This window comes from Microtus oregoni, unplaced genomic scaffold, assembly GCF_018167655.1.
Source record: "Microtus oregoni isolate MIOR12 unplaced genomic scaffold, Mior012 000013F_ref0000133, whole genome shotgun sequence".
NCBI classification, from domain to species: domain Eukaryota; kingdom Metazoa; phylum Chordata; class Mammalia; order Rodentia; family Cricetidae; genus Microtus; species Microtus oregoni.
This window is the reverse complement of record NW_024543072.1, coordinates 27,832,792-27,853,846: the sequence shown is the minus strand read 5'-3', so window position 1 is coordinate 27,853,846 and position 21,055 is coordinate 27,832,792. Positions and strand designations below refer to the sequence as shown.

General features: G+C 40.4%; 1 protein-coding gene across 5 annotated transcripts in view; it reads right to left on the bottom strand.

The window, feature by feature from the left end:
* Fhit (fragile histidine triad diadenosine triphosphatase) overlaps window positions 1-21,055 on the bottom strand; it is a 1,425,825-nt gene that overhangs the window by 8,352 nt on the left and 1,396,418 nt on the right. The window lies entirely within an intron of this gene.

The following is a 21,055-nucleotide window of genomic DNA, read 5'->3' as shown; positions in this document are numbered from 1 at the left end:
ACTTTCATGAGAGTGTCAGGGACACAGGCACCTTTACACTGTAGGCATGATCCGCAGCAAAAACCGATAACTCCAAAATTTGCAGAACCCATGGAGACATAGAGGGAAGAGTTTGGCCAGCTCCTCAGAGCTCTTCAGAGACAAAACTGGTGCTTTCTAGAAAGCTCCCCTTTCTGGGAACTGTGACTTGGGCTCATTGCTTTGTAATTAAAAGCTGATTTGAACACCAGTGTGAGCCTTGAGTTCTTCTAGGTATCACCACACTAACGGTTTGCACCTCGGGATGCCAGCCACTCTAAGTTTTACTCCACTTGAGCAAGATGTAGGGCTTTAGTGGACGGAAATTTATGAGAGCATCTAATTGCATTCAAGGAATTTTTGCTTCTCTTAAAGCAATGAAAATAATCTTCCAGCTTTTATAGACCTCTTTGACCCAAAGATACCTGCTGGCAAAAAAAAGACGCCTCAACTGAACTCTTTAAATGCTCAATTATTACACGGCTTCTACCATCTAATGCACTGACTCCCACTGTTTGAAAAAAAAAAAGAACTCTTCAATACCCTCTAAAACTGATTGGTCAATGCTAGATCAAGAAGTGACTCTGGGAAGGCTTGTATGGCAAGAGGGGTTCAGAGAGAGGTAGATAAGCATGACCAATACAAAGTCAACTGGTTTATGGTAAGATGAAAGAAAGAAGCCAGTTGGATTGGAGTTGGTCACAATGTGCTAGTGACTTGCCCAGAACAAATGTACACCCCTTCTTGTTCTCATCATCACCTGAGTCCTTCAGAGTTATTGCCATTCTTATTGGGTGGGAATAATTTGCCTAATACTGTGTTTGGCTTGAAGTGAGTTATCAGAGAATAGTTTGTGGTTGAGTTCTGGAGACTCCCGTTTAAAGTTATCCCTAGGCAAATAGCCCTTTAAGCGTTTGGTATAGTCAGCAATGTTTTGGTGAAAAGCAACATGCCCTGAAGCCAGATGTTCCTCTGAAGGAAAAGTCGCATGCCACCTTTTTAATATCACTGGACCTCCCCTCTTGGTCTCTTAGCTCTTTTCATTATGGAGGATTCTCCTGCCTCTGGTTTCTTCCAATGATGAGCTGGATGAACACTTGAAGTTTGAAGTTGTTGACACCCGAGTTGACAGCTTCTGGAGCTGTGTTAATACATCCACAGGAGGGGGAAATCTCTAATTGACTTAGCTGAGTTCTCATTCTGGAACTGTATTTTTCTTATGGAATTGGTAATTCCAAAATCAAACCTCTGCTGCATTCCATTCTGCTCCTATTCTCTGATTAACTCTTCCAAAGATTTTTCTACATGTTTTCACATCCAAGAAAGACGACAGATTCTCCAAGACCCTCTGGCTACCTAACGGATCTTGAATGGAGCCTCTGGGAGTCCTCACTGACTTAAAAACGCAGTGTCTGGTGGATTGTCATCAATCTTGACCAATTGCAGCTTATGCCTGGTCACCTAATGAAGTATGAACTTTCGAGTTTGTTCCTGGGGACTTGGGGTAGCACTATCTCCCCAGCAGATGGCTGTGATGGTTGGCTAAAGTGAAATACAGGAGGCCACTAGCACAAGAATCATCAAATGCTGGCTTTGTTCCTGAAGTCACTGAAGAAGCAAGCACAAACTGTATCTTGCTCCTCTGCTCCATTGTATGATTCCAGCCCCCAGTTAGCTAGAATTCTTTAGGAGCATATGTGTCTCAAAAGACCCAGCAATTGTGTTGTGAAGGCTAAACATGGACTCTGAAGTCAGACAGCCTGAACCTTGAATTTCCAGAGTTCTCGAAGTCACATAGCCACCTTCAGCCTCCATTTCTGCTTCTGCAAACCAGGCAAGTCTGGAGTCACTGAAGGATTTGCAATGAAGTTGAAGATGTGCTTAGAATGAGTTGTTCATAATAAGCTTTCCTTAAGTGGTGTCAGCAGGAATTATTGCTGTTAACTAACCAGGGTCCTCTCTGTAGTGGTCTCCATTCTTTATTTTAAAAATAATGATGGTCCCTGCTCAGCCTGCTCGGGCTCTGGGACCAAACCCGAATCGGGAGGGCAAAGGGGAGGGTGGTAGCTCCTTTGTCTTCATAGCCTGCCTGCAGCAAGCAGGGTGGGCCCTTTGTTTGCGAGCTAACCAAGCAGCACGGAGTTTCGATCTGGGCACCGAGTGAAACAGAATTGTGGTGAGTGAGTGCTGCAGCAGCCGGGAACAGGGAACTCAGACGTACCTCAGCCCGCCTACACTTCCTGGTCATCCTACAGGGGCTATACTGCCCGATACCTCCTCTCTCTTCCTATCCCATCCAGCTTAACCCAGATCCCCCCACCCCCTGTCTCCCTCCCTCCCTCCCTTCTTTGGCGGCATAGCGCCTCCCAGCTCAGCCTGCTCAGGCGCTGGGACCGATCTCAAATCAGGAGGGCAAAGGGGAGGGCAGTAGCTCCTTTGTCTTCATAGCCTGCATGCAGCAAGCAGGGTAGGCCCTTTGTTTGCGAGCTAACCAAGCAGCACGGAGATCTGTTCTGGACACAAGGAGAAACATCACTGGGGAGTGACATCACTGGGAAGGTACATCAGTGGGCAAGAAGACCTGATCCTGTAAAAGAAGATCCATAGGGGAGTATTGGGAGGAAGAGATGGGCAGACGCCAATGCAAGAATTCACCCAACAATCTGAAAAACAACACGAAACCACCAGAAGCCAGCGACCTCACAACAGGAGGACATGAACAGCTTAATCAAGAAGAAGTAGAAAAAACTGACTTCATGAAAGTGATTGACACCCTTAAACAGCATATAAAAAACACCCTTATAGAAATGGATGAGAAGTATAACAGAAAGTTCGAGGAATTGAGTAAATCAGTGAATGATACCTTAGGAAACCAAGGAAAAACAATCAAGCAGATAATGGAAACAGTTCATGACTTGAAAACTGAAATGGAGGCAAAGAAGAAAACACAAACAGAGGGCCGACTGGACATGGAAAATCTAGGTAAACGAATAGAGACTACAGAAACAAGCATAACCAGCAGAATACAAGAGATAGAAGAAAGAATCTCAGATTCTGAGGATAACATAGAGAAAATAAACGCACTGATCAAAGAAAACAGGAAGTCCAACAAACTCTCATCACAAACCATTCAGGAAATTTGGGACACAATAAAAAGACCAAACGTAAGAATAATTGGAGTAGAAGAAGGAGAAGAAGTGCAGCTCAACGGTACAGAAAATATACTTAATAAAATTATAGAAGAAAACTTTCCCAACCTAAAGACAGATGCACCTATGAAGGTTCAAGAAGCATACAGAACACCAAATAGGCTGGATCAAAAGAAAACATCGCCTTGCCATATAATAATCAAAACACAAAATATACAGAATAAAGAAAGAATATTAAGAGCCGCAAAGGAAAAAGGCCAAGTTACTTATAAAGGTAAACCTATCAGACTTATACCTGACTTCTCTATGGAAACCATGAAAGCCAGAAGGTCCTGGATAGATGTACTGCAAAAACTAAGAGACCATGGATGCAAGCCCAGACTACTATATCCAGCCAAACTTTCATTCACTATAAATGGAGAAAACAAAATTTTCCAGGATAAAAACAAATTTAAACAATACGTAGCCACAAATCCAGTCTTACAGAAAATAATAGAAGGAAAATCACTAACTAAGGAGTCCAACAATGACCACAATAACTCAGACATCTAGAGACCCTTCACCAGCGCAAATCTACTACTAAAAAAGTGACCGGAGTTAACGACCACTGGTCATTAATATCACTTAATGTCAATGGGCTCAACTCACCTATAAAAAGGCACAGGCTAAGAGATTGGATACGAAAACAGGATCCAACATTCTGCTGTCTACAAGAAACACACCTCAACCACAAAGACAGGCACCTACTCAGAGTAAAGGGCTGGGAAAAGGCTTATCAAGCAAATGGACCTAAGAAACAAGCAGGTGTGGCCATACTAATTTCTAACAAAGTTGACTTCAAACTTAAATCAATCAGAAGAGATGGAGAGGGACATTTTATACTCATAACAGGAACAATTCATCAGGAAGAAGTCTCAATCCTGAATATCTATGCCCCTAATATAAAAGCACCCACGTACGTAAAAGAAACATTATTAAACTCAAGGCAGCCATCAAACCGCAAACACTAATAGTAGGAGACTTCAACACGCCTCTCTCACCAATGGACAGGTCAATCAGACAGAAACCTAACAGAGAAATTAGAGAATTAATGGAGGTAATGAAGCAAATGGACTTAACAGACATCTATAGATTATTCCACCCAAAGAGGAAAGAATATACCTTCTTCTCTGCAGCTCATGGAACCTTCTCAAAAATTGACCACATACTCGGTAACAAAGCTAACTTACACATTTACAAAAAAAATATTAGTAACCACCTATGTCTTATCAGATCACCATGGATTAAAGTTATAATTCAACAACAATGCTACCCCCAGAAAGCCTACAAACTCATGGAAACTGAACAGTCAACTACTGAACCATACCTGGATTAAGGAAGAAATAAAGAAAGAAATTAAAGTCTTCCTTGAATTCAATGAAAATAAAGAAACAACATACTCAAACTTATGGGACACTATGAAAGCAGTCCTAAGAGGAAAGTTCATAGCACTACGTGCCCACTTAAAGAAAACAGAGAAAGCACATATTGGAGACTTAACAGCCCACCTGAAAGCTCTAGAAAAAAAAGAAGCAGACTCACCAAGGAGGAGTAGAAGAATGGAAATAATCAAACTGAGGGCTGAAATCAACAAAATAGAAACACAGAAAACAATCCAAAGAATCAATGAAACAAAAAGCTGGTTACTGGAGAAAATCAACAAGATTGGTAAACCCCTATCCAAACTAATCAAACGACAGAGAGAGAATACGCAAATTAATAAGATCAGAAATGAAAAGGGGGACATAACCACAGACACAGAGGAAATTCAGAGAGTCATTAGATCTTACTACAAAAGCCTGTATGCCACAAAACTGGAAAATGTAAAAGAAATGGACACTTTTTTAGATAAATACCATTTACCAAAATTAAACCAGGATCAGGTGAACAATCTAAACAGACCTGTCAGTCACGAAGAATTAGAAGCTGTTATCAAAAACCTCCCTACCAAAAAAAGCTCAGGACCAGATGGTTTCAATGCGGAATTCTACCAGAACTTCCAAGAAGACCTAATACCTATACTCCTTAATGTATTCCACAATATAGAAACAGAAGGGTCATTACCAAATTCCTTTTATGAAGCTACATAAAGCTACTCTGATACCAAAACTACACAAAGACTCAACCAGGAAAGAGAATTACAGGCCAATCTCACTCATGAATATCGACGTAAAAATCCTCAACAAAATACTGGCAAACCGAATCCAAGAACACATCCGAAAAATTATCCATTATGATCAAGTAGTCTTCATTCCTGAGATGCAGGGCTGGTTCAACATATGAAAATCTATCAATGTAATCCAGCATATAAATAAGCTGAAAAAAAAACCATATGATCATTTCATTAGATGCTGAAAAAGTATTTGACAAAATTCAACATCCATTTATGTTAAAAGTCTTGGAGAGATTAGGGATACAAGGGTCATACCTAAATATAATAAAAGCTATACACAGCAAGCCGACAGCTAACATTAAATTAAACGGAGAGAAACTCAAAGCCATCCCACTTTACTCAGGAACACAACAAGGCTGTCCACTCTCGCCATACCTCTTCAATATAGTGCTTGAAGTTCTAGCAATAGCAATAAGACAACATAATGGAATCAAAGTGATTAGAATTGGAAAGGAAGAAGTTAAACTTTCGTTATTTGCAGATGATATGATAGTGTACATAAGCGACCCCCAAAACTCCACCAAAGAACTTTTACAGCTGATAAACAGCTTTAGTAATGTGGCAGGATACAAGATCAACTCCAAAAAATCAGTCGCCTCTTATACACAAAGGATATGGAAGCAGAGAGGGAAATCAGAGAAGCTTCACCATTCACGATAGCCACAAACAGCATAAAATATCTTTGGGTAAATCTAACCAAGGAAGTGAAAAATCTATTTGACAAGAACTTTAAGGCATTGAAGAAAGAAATTGAAGAGGATACCAAAAAATGGATGGACCTCCCTTGCTCTTGGATTGGGAGGATCAACATAGTAAAAATGGCAATTCTACCAAAGGCAATTTATAGATTCAATGCAATCCCCATCAAGATCCCATCAAAATTCTTCACAGATCTGGAGAGGACAATAATCAACTTTATATGGAAAAACAAAAAACCCAGGATAGCCGAAACAATCCTATACAATAAAGGATCTTCTGGAGGCATTACCGTCCCTTACTTCAAACTCTATTACAGAGCTACAGTAATGAAAATAGTGTGGTACTGGCATAAAAACAGAGAAGTCGACCAATGGAATCATATAGAAGACCCGGATTTTATCCCACAAACCTATGAACACCTCATTTTCGATAAAGGAGCTAAAAATATACAATGGAAGAAAGAAAGCATCTTCAACAAATGGTGCTGGCACAACTGGATGTCAACCTGTAGAAGAATGAAAATAAACCCATATCTATCACCGTGCACAAAACTCAAGTCCAAATGGATTGAAGATCTCAATATCAGTCCGAACACACTGAACCTGATAGAAGAGAAAGTGGGAAGTACCCTACAACACATGGGCACAGGAGACCACTTCCTACGTATAACCCCAGCAGCACAGACATTAAGGGCAACATTGAATAAATGGGACCTACTTAAACTGAGAAGCTTCTGTAAAGCAAAGGACACTGTCACTAAGACACAAAGGCAACCTACGGACTGGGAGAAGATCTTCACCAAACCTGCAACAGACAAAGGTCTGATCTCCAAAATATATAGAGAACTCAAGAAACTAGACTTTAAAATGCTAATTAACCCAATTAAAAAATGGGGCACTGAATTGAAAAGAGAATTCTCAACAGAAGAAGTTCAAATGGCCAAAAGACACTTAAGGTCGTGCTCAACTTCCTTAGCAATCAGGGTAATGCAAATCAAAACAATTTTGAGATATCATCTTACACCTGTCAGAATGGCTAAAGTCAAAAACACCAAGGATAGCCTTTGCTGGAGGGGCTGTGGAGGAAGGGGTACCCTCATCCATTGCTGGTGGGAATGCAATCTTGTGCAACCACTGTGGAAGTCAGTGTTTCGGTTTCTCAGGAAATTCGGGATCAACCTACCCCTGGACCCAGCAATACCACTCTTGGGAATATACCCAAGAGATGCTCTATCATATAACAAAAGCATTTGTTCAACTATGTTCATAGCAGTATTATTTGTAATAGCCAGAACCTGGAAACAACCTAGATGCCCTTCAATGGAAGAATGGATGAAGAAAGTATGGAATATATACACACTAGAGTACTACGCTGCAGTAAAAAACAATGACTTCTTGAATTTTGCATGCAAATGGATGGAAATAGAAAACACTATCCTGAGTGAGGTATCCCAGACCCAAAAAGATGAACATGGGATATACTCACTCATAATTGGTTTCTTGCCATAAATAAGGGTCACGGAGTCTACAATATGTGAACCTAAAGAAGCTAAGTAAGAAGGTGAACCCAAGGAAAAACATATAGTTATCCTCTTGGCTAAGGGAAGTAGACAAAATTGCCGGGGAGAAAATTGGGATCTTGGGGGTGGGGTGGGATGGGGGTAAGGGGAGATGGGGAGAGAAAAGGTAGAAGGGAAGTAGTGGGGGACTTGGGGAAACAGCAGGATTGGGATAAAGGAAGGTTGGATAGGGGAGCACGGAACCACAATTCTTAGTTAAGGGAGCCACTTTAGGGTGGGCAAGAGACTTGACCCTAGAGGGGCTCCCAGATGCCCAAGCTGAGGTCCCCAGTTAGTTCCTTGGGCAGCTGAGGATAGGGAACCTGAAATGACCCTATCCTAGAGCAATACTGACGAATATCTTGCATATCATCATAAAACCTTCATCTGGTGATGGATGGAGATAGAGACAGAGACCCACACTGGAGCACTGGACTGAGCTCCCAAGGTCCCAATGAGGAGCAGAAGGAGGGAGAACATGAGCAAAGAAGTCAGGACCACGAGGGGTGCACCCACCCAATGAGACAGTGGAGCTGATCTACTGGGAGCTCACCAAGGCCAGCTGGACTGTGACTGAAAAAGCATGGGATAAAACTGGACTCTCTGAACATGGCAAACAATGAGGGCTGATGAGACGCCAAGGACAATGGCACGGGGTTTTGATACTACTTAATGTGCTGGCTTTGTGGGAGCCTAGCCAGTTTGGATGTTCACCTTCCTAGATATGGACGGAGGGGGGAGGACCTAGGACTTACCACAGGGCAGGGAACCCTGACTGTTCTTTGGACTGGAGAGGGAGGGGGAAAGGAGTGGGGGGAGGGGGAGAAGGGTGGGAGGAGGGGGAGGGAAATGGGAGGCTGGGAGGAGGTGGAAACTTGTTTTTTTTTTCTCCTTTTCTCAATTAAAAAAAAAAAATAATGATGACTTTGGCCCAGGTAGCTTCATAAAGCCGAGGAGGATGGTGGGCAGGCAGGGTGGGCAACCCTCCATGTGTTAGCAGTGTGTCTGCAGAGATTCCCCACCACAATTATTTTGCTTCGGCTTAAGCCAACATGCAACAATTGAGTACCTAGGCAGCAGTTAAACCATACAGTAAAATTGAGTTCTTCCTTTCCTTTCCATTTATTATTATTGTTGTTATTTTCCCACTTGCCTTATTATTTTGTTTCTTTTTCTTGAAATATAATACACACAAAGAGAAAAACTGCAGATGGCTTGTATCTGGATAACAGAATCAATACAAAACAAAATAAAAGCATATCTTCTACCACGCCTGGCAAAAAAAAAAAATAGAATATTGCCAGCCCCCACTCACTTCAGCCCACATGGCCCCCTTTCCCTTCCCACCTCATTCACAGGGCCTGACCTCGGCAGGGATTGTTCCATGCCTTCCCTTCTAATTTCACCATCTCAGTGAGTGTCTGTAAGCAACAGAATATAAACTTGCCTGGTTTGGGGACTTAAAATGAAGGCAATCACAGGGTTTGTGTTCTCTTATGTGGTTCTGTTGTTCCATATTCTCATAGGCACTCAATGCAGTCCGTCTGCAGAAACTCTCAAGACTGCAGTAAGCATGTCTGGCGGTTGCATTCTGCTACAAGCTACATTTCCCTGATGACTGGTCATCAATTCCTTTTTTTTTTTTTTTTTTTTGAGAGGGTGAGTGGAGGGGTCACCTTCCTCTTAAGTCTGATTTCTTGACCTTTTCTTGCCACGTTTGAAAAGATTTTGGTACCTTGTTAGTTACAGTCTTTTCCTATAGCAAAATCAAGAAGATAATCTCTCTGCTGTCTTCAAACCCTTTATTGCTTTATATTGCACATTCTGAATTAAAATTTACCTGGAACCAGCCTTTATATACAATGTGAGGTAGGGCTTCATTTTATTAATTTTCTACCTGGATATTCAATTTTCCTAGAACCATTTGCTGAAAAGATTTTACTTTCCCCAGAGTCCTGTGGTACCATTTCCTCATAAATCAAGTGTTCATATATGCCCGCATCTCATCCAGCTCTCTATTTTGTTCCTTCAGTCTGCTTGTGCTGGTGCCAATACCTTGCTTGCTTAAGTCTTGTAGCCTTGTGATAAATAAATAAATCCTGATATCTTGTAGAATAAGTCCTGGAGTGTTTTTTTTTATTATTATTATTTCAAGTTTTCTGGCTACATATCTATAAAGAGTTTAGGATCAGCTTGTCAACTTTCACCAAAACCAAACCATGGGAATTTTGGGTTGTATCTCGCTGAATGTAAAGGCAACTAAAGAAAAGCAAGTTCTCACAAAACCAGTAATTTATCTCTGTTTATTTAATTCATCTTTAATGCTTTTAACACTTTATAGTTTTCTGTCTAGAGGACTACATATCTTTATTTTTAAATACCTGATTTTTGTGTTAAATCTAAATTAAATAAAATCTAAATTAAATGCTAAATTAAAACATTTTCCATTCTAATTGTGAATAGAGAAGTTGAAACCATGTATATTATTTTTATATTTAGAGGTCCTTCTACATCTACTGATCAATTCTAAACCAATTTTCTATATATTCTTGGGCTTTTGTGGTATGTTATAATATTGCCCACAAATAATAATAGCTTTATTCATCTCTAATTCGTTCTCATTTATTGTGTGCTGGGAACTTGACCACATTTCATAGTACAAATGTCAACAGGGATTATTCTGATGTCATTGTCAATCTCAGATTGACAGCTTTTCACTTTTACTTCTCAATTCCCTTCCAGCTTTCCTAGAACTTTGATATTTATGTACATTGTATTTTCACCTGTAATTTAATCCACATCTCCTGAGTCAGTTCTCTCATTTTCTCTTCAACTAATCTGAGGGACAACATTATTTGATAGTCTACGATGATGCAGAAGTCATACTGATCAGTATATATTATCCTTTCCATAGATGTATGAACATATCACCTATGTGTGTCTGTTCTCCACCGATCTGTCATCACTTAGAAATTCGTTTCCTCCCATTAAAGCTGTACATTTTATTTTTTACTGCTCCTGTTTGCTTTATTTGCAGAGCAACTCACATAGTAATCGGGCAGCAAAAGAATTTCTCTTTCCTTTCCATTCTTGCTCTGGCAGAATCTAAGTATGACTCTTTTTTGTTGTCTTGGGTATGGCAGGTAATACCAATAAATTTGTCTGGGCCTGATAACTTGTTTGTTGAAAAGCATTTAAAACAAGTTTGAGTTCTCTAATCACTATCAAATTATTCATAGAATATTTTGATCTTATGTAAGTTGGATCAATTTTATTTTCCTGGAAACATGACTTATTTAATCTAAACTTTCAAATGCATTATGCTGGTGCTATTTCACACATTCTCTTCCTCTTTTCAGCAACTATAATAACTATACAGAGGTTTGTGTCTTGTTTCTAATACTGGATTTCCTTGGTAATTTCTCTTTTTAAAGAATCAAGATTTGGTCTCTTTGATCATTTTATTTGATTGTATTGTGTTTGTCATTGTACAACCTATCTTTATTGTCTCCTTATTTTGAAACAGGTTCTCTAGCTGTTCAGAATGGTTTCTCCAATACCTTTCAGATATTAATTTATTGATTAAATGCACTGTCATGGATAAAAGAAAATCATCCTCTAAATACCTACTTAGTTTGCTACAAGTTTTAGCTGTCTTCACTTAGCTCAGAAGATTTTCCATCTTTTGTCTTCTTGCTTTTACTTTGTACTTCCTTTAGTATGCGAATTGATGATGAAGTCTCTTAGGTTTGTATGAAAAAATGTATTTACTTCACCTTCATCAATTATCAACTTCCTGTCAAATACTTCAGATAAGAGATAATATCAAATAATAATAACATATAATAATAAATCAACTCATGAAGAGAAAAGTTGCATTTTGGTTCATATGTTTAGTAAACAGCCAACTAGTCTTCCTGTACTTGGGCTTGTGGGTAGAAAGTTTGTGAGAGCTAAGCCACTAACTCCATTGCAGGAGAAAGAGGAAAAGGAAGACCATGATCCCATAGTTCACTTCAGGAGCATGATCTAGGACATCTCCCTATGCTCAGTTCTTGGTTCTGTCACCTCCCACAGGTGCCAGAGTGAGACCCACCCTTTCATATGTGTCAGGGCATTAAAGACTGATCTAAACTACAGCATTTATAAAGAATGAATGTTATGGATCTCTGTCTAGCTTGGTAATTATTTTCTCTTGGTTACATAAAATATTCGTGTCTACTGATTTTGATAGCTTTTGTTATTGTTGCCTTTGAAGATACACCACTTTCTTATATCTTTGCTGCAATTTAATTGGGATATGAATTTATATGAATTATCCTTCATTTTGTATTGTAGCTTGGATATGTTCTTGAATTTTTTGGCATCACACACACACACACACACATACTGAAAGAGAGACAGAGACAGAGAGAGACAGAAGACAAACCCTCATTGTGGTTTGTCCTTTTTCTTCTACATGGTCCATGGTTGAGTTGACTAACAATAGTGTTTATGAAGATGCGGTACTAAATCCATTCAGTATGCGTCTGTATTTTTTTCAACTTTATATTGCTTCTATTTGGTACTTTTTCACATCATCTGAGACTTTTTAATGGGTATTTTGTGAAATTTTATTTGATAAAAATACTTCTATTGCTTAAGAAAAATGTAGCTCAAGAGTCTTCAATTTGCCTTCCACAAATAACTGTCATTCCCATTATCCTTTTCTACTTGACTTCATTTTATTAAAACCAGTCGATACTTTAACTCACAAATGAAAAGTCTCACACAGTTGGTTTTTAAAGAAGCCACTTGTGGGGCTTTGGATGAGAAATGTCCTCCAGGGGCTCCTGTATTTGAAGGCTTGCTCCCAGGTGGCACTGCTTAGGAAAGGAATGGAGCCTACTGCAGGAAGTCAGGAGGAGCAGGCTTTGAGGGTTAAGGCCTTGCTCTACTTCCTGGCCCCCTTTTCTGCTTCCTATGTATAAATTAAAACTAGCGGTTAGTTTCTTGCCCTCCCCCCTGCGGCCATGCATTCCAAGACGTGATTGACTTTATCCCTCTGGAATCATTAGTCAAAACAGATCTTTGTTTGCCTCCACTGTGGGGTATTTTATCACAGCAATGGCACAGCATGACTCCACTTGTGTTCCTGGTCCTGAATTGTATAAATCCCAATGAGCATCTACACAGTAGAATGCCATTTTTAAACCATGGAGCTTCACTTAGGGTTTTATACCTGCAATATATACTAGATTTTTATTTATTTATTTTTATTGTTCTTTCCAATTCAATACCCAGAAAGTTAAATTCACTTATCCACCACAAAAAAAACTATGAAAAATGTGAAACTATAAAAAAAAGCTTAATCTGTGAAAAAAAAGTGACATCTGCGATTTTTAAAATAGATTCCAGCTTTCTGCTAAATTAAAAAAACTTAAACTAAAACATTCAACATTCTCTATCCATAAACAATGTAAACAGTTGCTTTAACATCTGTGTCTGATAGCTCCAATTTTTACATAAACTATGATTGGCCACTTATTTGTAACAAAATGCCATAATACCATAGGCCAGGGGGACAGTAGTCCAAGAGCAAGGCCACCTGTTCTGGGGCTGCTTGTCTTGTCCTGAAGTCAGCCTCTTCAGATTATCTTCTCAAGTGAGCACTGAAACCCACAATATAACGGTGCTAAATCCATCATAGAGGCCACATACTCATGATGTCATCCTCACACAATTAACCGCCAAAAAACCACCACCTAACACCGTCACATGGTAAGTAGGACCTTAGCATATGAATTCAGAGGCGGAACATGGCAACTGCTTCCTGGCATTTTTTGGTGTGTTTATGGGTGAGCACACAGACACATATGCTTAGTATTCTTTTGGAAACAAACCAAAAACATAATTTAAGATAATATGCTGATGTTATAGTCTTTCCTTATCTTTTTTTTTTCTGCCAGTAAGTTAAAGGACTAAGAATTTGAGATCATTTGAATTAAATTTTAGGACAGAGACTTTCTCAGATGTGCTGATGATTAGTTGTGGGGCCAAAGTTAGTATAAGGAATGGGCCACATCTGGCTCACTCTTACTATGGGGATTAATCCTACCAGATTTCTGGCATTCACTTAATTGCAGGGGTTTTGTAAGCATTCTCTTATGCACAAGCTCTAAATCTATCCTCTTCTCTGAGAGTCATGTGTACCTTCAGTGAAAAAGCAGCCCAAATGCGGGGCTCACCTCTATGGATTCCTCTCTTCTCCTGGCCATATAAAATTTGACTGTGTTGGTATCTCCAATGTGTCTAGATGTTCTGGACAGTTTTTTGGTTGAGTAGAGTAGGAAGTTTGAATTAGCAACAGAAGCACAAGTTGTGATTTTCTTTTCCATCCTGGTAGTCTGAAAACTTCTCCCCTCTATAGTTTTTAGTATTTCATAACTATTTGCCACCAATTTGTCATGAGTTCACCACACCAATAATTTGTTATCTTCAAAACATTAAATAATATGGGAAACAGTGACCTACAACATTAACATAATAGTTTCACGTCTTATCCATTTGTTTTCTTTAAAACAGTCCTAGGGAGCACGTTGTGCATTCTCTATCAGTGCAATTCACAGATGAGTAAATTGATGAACGAAAGGGTGATCTGTCCTAGTTCAGAGAATAAATTTAGTGTCACTATTTTACTGAAAGTAAAAGTCAAAACTGCAGACAACTTGGGGCATCATCTTGAAGACTACAGACTTAGAGTACATGGGATGTTTTTATTCACCCAGTGATGAAAATGAGAGTTTGGTCTCAAAGAGAACCAGTATGAGGCTGGGACATGCTTTTATAACTACGATGCTCATCGTATTGGCCTTTTTGTTTTGAAGTATCTTCTAGAATGTTCCATGTAAAGCACAAGACCAACACATTAACCTTAGATTCTTCTATTAACTGCCAGTAGAGCTTTTAAACTCTTGTTTCTAAAATGCTTGCATGAGGTTTCCGTAGGGGACTCAAGGTTTGTTCTATGATAAGGGTAATGTGGGGCCCAAAGAGCCAGGTCACTGCATGGGGGCGGGGGCAAAAAAGGAGAGGGAAGCAGAGAGTCATCTCTTGAAGAGCTGGATTACATGAAAATGTGGGTTTATTCCTCTCATTGTTATGTACTGTTCTTTTTAGAAAATAATGTTCTCCCTCAATTTCCCTTAAGGGCAAAAGTATTTGGAGGAAGAAGAGAGAATGCATTAATTATATTGTGGGCTGAAATTAATTTACTAGTTATACTGCTAAACCCATTGAACCATTCCTTTTCCCATAGGTATGAGGCAGAGGACAATTTCATAGATAAGGTACACTCTTAAATACCCACCACTCATGAACTAAATACACTGAGCTATATTTTGGCTTATTGGAGACGTCACTACTTTTGCTGGTGAACTCAGCTTGGATAACCCAGGTTGAGCAGCTATGTGATAACTTGGGTGATGTTCAAGCATGCCAAAATGATGCAGCAGTTACTCTGGAAGCAGTGGCTGGGGTCCCCTGGAGACTGCGGAACAGGTGAAGTGGATAAATACCTGCTATTATTATGTGACGAGGTCAAGGATTAGTAATGTGAATTTTTATTGCCTTTCTTCATATTCACTTCCCGTGATCTCCAGGAGTCTTTTGCTAGAAAGGATGGAGGCAGGGAAAGACAAAACTCACACGCTGTTAGAAGAGAACTCTCAAAGGCAAAAAGAACAAGTAGAGAAAGGAAAAGCCAGTGATTGGACAGCTTTATTTGAGGTTTGATAAAATAGAAGAGTATGCAGACCCTAGGCACTCATCCATTCTGCAGATAGGGATGAAGAGCTATGTTTTACTGTATTTCCATTTTACTAGGTGCAAGTAAAAGTCTTAAACTCTATTTTTAAATTTTTCAAGATACGGTGTGTGTGTGTGTGTGTGTGTGTGTGTGTGTGTTGCACACGCATGTGCACACGAGTGCCTGCCTATGGAGACCAGAAGAGAGTGCTGAGTCCCCTAGAGCTGGAGTTAGAAGCCTTTGGGAGCCCAACTCAGGTCCTCAGAAAAGCAGCAGATGTACTTAGCCATTGAGCAGTTTCTCCAGCCTAAAACTCACATTTATTTATTTATTTATTTATTTATTTTTGCTACTGGATCATACTTTCCTGAAAACAATTTTCTGTTGATTGCTCATGCTGTTGGAAAACTCATACGGGCAAAACTGAACCTGCGACACTAGCCATTTCTATTACAAGTAGAGACACATGTTCTTAGAAAAGTCTACCCCTCACCCACATCCCCACACCCTAAAATTTGTAGCCATCAGTGGCCTGCAGAAATATTTTTATTCAAACTATTTAGTTCAAGTACTATTTCTGCAAAATAATAAGCAAAATAAAAGCGTATTATGAATATTAGGGTAGACGGTCTTACAGATGACTATAACAACTTAAAAGAGTGACCATCCTGATAATTCTGTATAAGTCATTTCAGGGGACATTGTATCGGCTCACTCTTGATGATTCTATGCTTTACCATTCTCACGCCCGAGAAACTTGGTCTACCTTTATGACCTAGCAATAGAAAGTACATTTGAGAAATGTAACACAAAGAGAAGGGCATAGAGGGATCCACGATCCAAAAGAAGCAAGGACTAGGTAGAAAAAGTAAAAATTCTCTTTTCTTGCTTCTGTTAAATAACCAACTGTGTCGGTTTCTGGCAGAGTAAAGAAGAATATACTCAGATGTATTCATATTCAAATATTTAATCTTAAAGGGAGCATCATCTCTTACCATGCTAAAGAAAATGTGTGGTCATATCAATTAGGGGCTGATTGAAAAAGGACGGGCAGACAATTTCACTGCCGTTAATGAGGCTTCCTGCTCATGTGGTCCAGACTAAATCCCTCAAGCCCCAGCGCAAGGCTGCCTCTTCCCCCCAAATTTCTTTCATGAATCCCTTGAGTCTTTCTCACTGAAAGCTGTTTGTGCGAAGGGCAGACCCTCTCTGTGGCTGGTGGGGTAGGCTTTAAGAGGCATCATTTGCAGACTGAAGCATGAAATGAACAGGCAGACTTGTTGCATCTGGTCAGCCTTGACCGTCTGTCCATGACTATCACTGATTGTCCATTGACTGAAATTATAGCAGCTTTTAAAAACGGCTGGTGCCCAAATCTCCCTTGACTGTACATCTGTAACTACTAATAATGTTGTTTGGGGCAGACTCGGTTGCTTTGAAATTGCACTGCACTGTTAAAAGTAAATGAGCGGCAACCAATTATCTATGAAGTCAAGACACACACAGAGGAGGGGAGTGTGATGAATTGGAGATGATCCTGCTGACACAACACAGTGTGGGAACCTGTCCTGCTTTGACGTCTCATCAAAGCTGGGAGGTGATGTTTACATATCTTCCAGCAGAGATCCCCCAGTTCCGGCAGGGAGGAGGAGATGACAGCATCATTCCGCCCCTGGTACACATGTTGCTGAATTAAAATTAAAAAGGCAGCAAATCCAAGTGTTAAATATCTACAGAGAGAATCATCACACTCCAGAAAGGAGGCAAGGTTAAAGAGATGCAGATCCAACTGTCACACGGCGAAATCCATCCCGGAAATCAGCTCAGTGTGCAGGGAAGCAATGTATAAATTCATCCAGGCAGAGAGGAGGCACTGAATTCCAGGAACCAAAGGAGTTCAGCCTCATCAGTGAGCTGGCTGACAGGCATCGAGACAGCTATAGCGTCACCCCAGCAACCAGTGAACTCCTAAGTTCAGTGGTATAGCAAAAGCAGAGCCTGCTTTTTATGATTGCCCGAGAAATTCTGACCGAGTTGCATTCTGGTTGGACAAAGAGATAAAGGAGGCTAAATCGCCATCTGCCTTGCAGAGGCATAGGGGAGGGGACGGAAAATTCCTCTCATGTTGTTGCCTTGATAACTGCCAAAGGCTAAGCATGCATGTGTAGCTTGGGTTAAATTTTAACTGTGTGGGTCCCAACAGCTCTTGTGTGCTGAGAGTGTGTGCATAGAGAAAACACAAAGTGTGGTTTCTACTTTATAAGACAACTCTACATACAGGGCCGTTCATGGCAGTAACACTCCTTTGTCTACCGATACAGGGTGTCTTCGCTGTAGGTGTTCGCATTCTTCTCTGAAATTCTTTGAAAGTGAACACAGACTCTTAGCAAGCAGAAGCCAGTCTCCTAGGCGAAGTAGCAATTCTGCGTAGACCTAATAGCCTGAGATGCAGCAGGTTTTCTTGTATCCTTGTACAACGAAGTGGCTAAGGGATGAGTTTGATTTTCTTGCATAGTTCTCATCTTCCCCACTGGGAGGGGTAGGTCTGGGGTCATTTTACTCGTGAATTCTGATCATCGCTGTTGATTTCCCAGAGGTGGCAATCATATTAAATGTCTCAGAGATTATTTTGTTACAATATTTCTAAATAGATCAAGTAGGGAGTCGCAAGGTCTCAATCGAGTGATAGCATTTAAGTCAAGGAGCAACTGGCCTTTCTTTCTAGAAGATAGAACGGAGCTCAGTCCTGGTAGTTGTAGGCGAACAACTACAGCGAGCTGGCGTTTCAGAAGCACTGCATCTCCTTTCTATTTATGCTTAGACTTCTAATTAGAAGCAGTGTTCTCTTTGACATTGAGGCCAAGACTACCCAGCTTGAGATACATGTACTGCAATGCAAAAAGCGAATCACAGAAACAGTAAGTGAGCAGTTCCCTACAGGGTCCACAAAGAGAAGAGAAATTTATAGGGCAAGGGAGGGAGGAATGAGCTTAGGCGAACACTGGACCCACCTACTTGGGCACGTGGTCAGATGATAGAGAAACCAGGAAGCAGGGCAGCCTAGTAGAATCAGCACAGCTGAAGAAATCTACAAGTAGAGCAAAGTCAGTTGTGAAACCAACTGGGGCTTGTTTTGGTTCCTACTACCTTGCCCAGGGTGGTAGGGAGCCAGGTGCTGGGGAACAAAGGAATCGAGAGGCAGAGGAGAAAGTCCTTTTTCTGAGGACACTAGAAGGCTACTAAGCGCAGAGGACTACTTGAGGGGTGATATAGGAGCTGGGGAAGGAAATATGAAGTGGCGGGAAAGGTGAGCAGTGTGACAACGAAGAATGACACAGATGTCGTTGTGTTGGCATTGCGAATATTGTCCTTTTTAACCACGGAGCATAGAAAAAAAATTATACGGCCGAGCTTGGGTTTTATAATAGGGTATTTTTCTTTGTATCTTCTCAGAAACAATTGATGATTATAATTCCTCCCGGGTCCCCATCCTATCTCTGGCTATGCCTCTTGAAAAATTTCAAGATTTTGAAGAGCAGCAACAAACCAAATCTTTCAAGTCATCCTGCCCAAGGTGGATATGCTGTTGTCAGTATTATCAGAAAAAGTATGGGAAAGTCACGTTCATCTTAATTTCACATAAGCGAAAGGTATTTTCTTTAAGCCCAGGTAAATCTAAATGTTGCATTAGTACTCTAGAAAACACTATATGCAAGCTTGATATAAAGATAGAATTTGAAAATGGAGGGCCTAGTATCAAATAACTAAAGGGACTAACCTAAGGACCAGATGTACAGAGGGAGTAAATTTAGTCCCTTTGTATTGTACGTAGTGGTGATGCTCTTGATAAATTTTAAGGACCCTTCATCACATTAGGAGCAGTGGCTACCATGTCTTATTCTAGTCTTAATGCCCACACCAGGCTGCTGAATAGGTCAGTTATTTAGTCTGTAATCAGAGCCCATTAAAGAAAAATGCAAGTTTTAGTTAATAAAAACAATGAATAGGCCTGGTGCCCAAAAATGTTTGTATCATTGCCTAGGACAGATGTCTTTCTGATAAGATTCGCTAGTTAAATAAATTTGCTCAGAAGGCAGGCAAATTCTGGACTCAAGGCAGAAGCACGTAAGCATCGAGTTAGAAGTCAAAATCTTAATGTATGCAGATAACCTCTTCTGAGGTAGACCCTTACGATTCCACAAAGGCCTCCGCCAAAGCCTAGAGTTTTCTTAACTCTACCTGAAAACACCCATTGTATAGGAAGCTCAGAAAAACAATTTCACTCTAATCAAGTGTGCCTGAAGATGTGGTACCCTCATTTCTACAGGGCATTCCAAAGTGACACACTAGACTTCTGAAGAGGAATTGGACAGAAAACCGTGTTTGGTCATGCCCATAGGCCGGGGTTCATTATCAATCCTATCTCTTCAGACAGAGGAGAATGTGAACGGTGGTAAAGGTTAAAAGCAAACTATGACCGGTGGCTTCTCTGTACTCCATCAGGCAAAGGAACACAGACTTGACGCATGTTTGGCAGAACAAACTGAGCTTTGCAGTGCTTGGCTGCGGTGTCCTGCTTTCACTGAGCTGGAGAGGCACAGAGAATGCCCGTGTCACTTGCAGGGTGGTGCAAGGCTGTCATAATGGCTGAGAGCAACAACATGGCCTCCTGAGGACACCAAGCAACCTGTGCTTCACGACCATGCTGTCACTATCCTTGTGAAATGGCTTGCTTGTAACTGCCTCTATGATGCATCCAAAAATTACAAAGAAAGATATATAAAAAGCGTAAACACTGGTTCCTGAACTTCCTCCCTTAACTCTTGAATAATCCTTCCTTGCATTCAAACTTGCTCATCCAACAAACATTCTCAAATCTCCTGTCTACAGCCTACACTTCACTTTATGTGGGCTGTTCCTGTTAATGCCTTATATTGTCCTATCTCTGGATTCATTCTGTGATGGTGACAAAAACCTGGACACACTTGGAAAGAGTCCTCAGTGTGCTCTTTCTAGTTTGAGACTGTAAGCACTGGCAACATGACACCAGAAGGGACAGCTCTCTGGGTCATTAAGTAATTAAGGTATTTGAAAAGTAAGGCTGGGACTAGAATGGCCAATTAATGCATATATCTTTGAGCTTCCTTGCATTTCATATCAAAGCAGTGTACAGCAGTTTCCTTTTAACCTGCAGGGGACTCTGTTCAAAATCTCCCATTGTGCCCCAAACTAGGGACAGTACACAGTTCTCTATATACTTTATTTTATATATATATATATATATATATATATATATATATATATGATAAAGGTTGATTTAAAAAGTATAGGGAGAAGTCAACAATGGAATAAACCAATTATAACAATGTATAGTCATGAGAGTTATGTGAACAACTGCACAGGCCAGAGCTGTTGGTATCACCCAGGTGGCCCATAAAGGCTCGCCACTCTCCTGGCTGAGCCCATCAGCGCCTGTCGCCTCCCCAACTGTTGACTCATTTGCACACTCAGGAGTGCTCTTTATTAATAAACTACCTCTATCTTAACTAGTCACCATAGGCCCCTGGCCAATTCTTTGTTTCAGGACACAAGAACCTGGAAAGCTGAGGACTTCTTCTCCAGGCCCCTCTCCA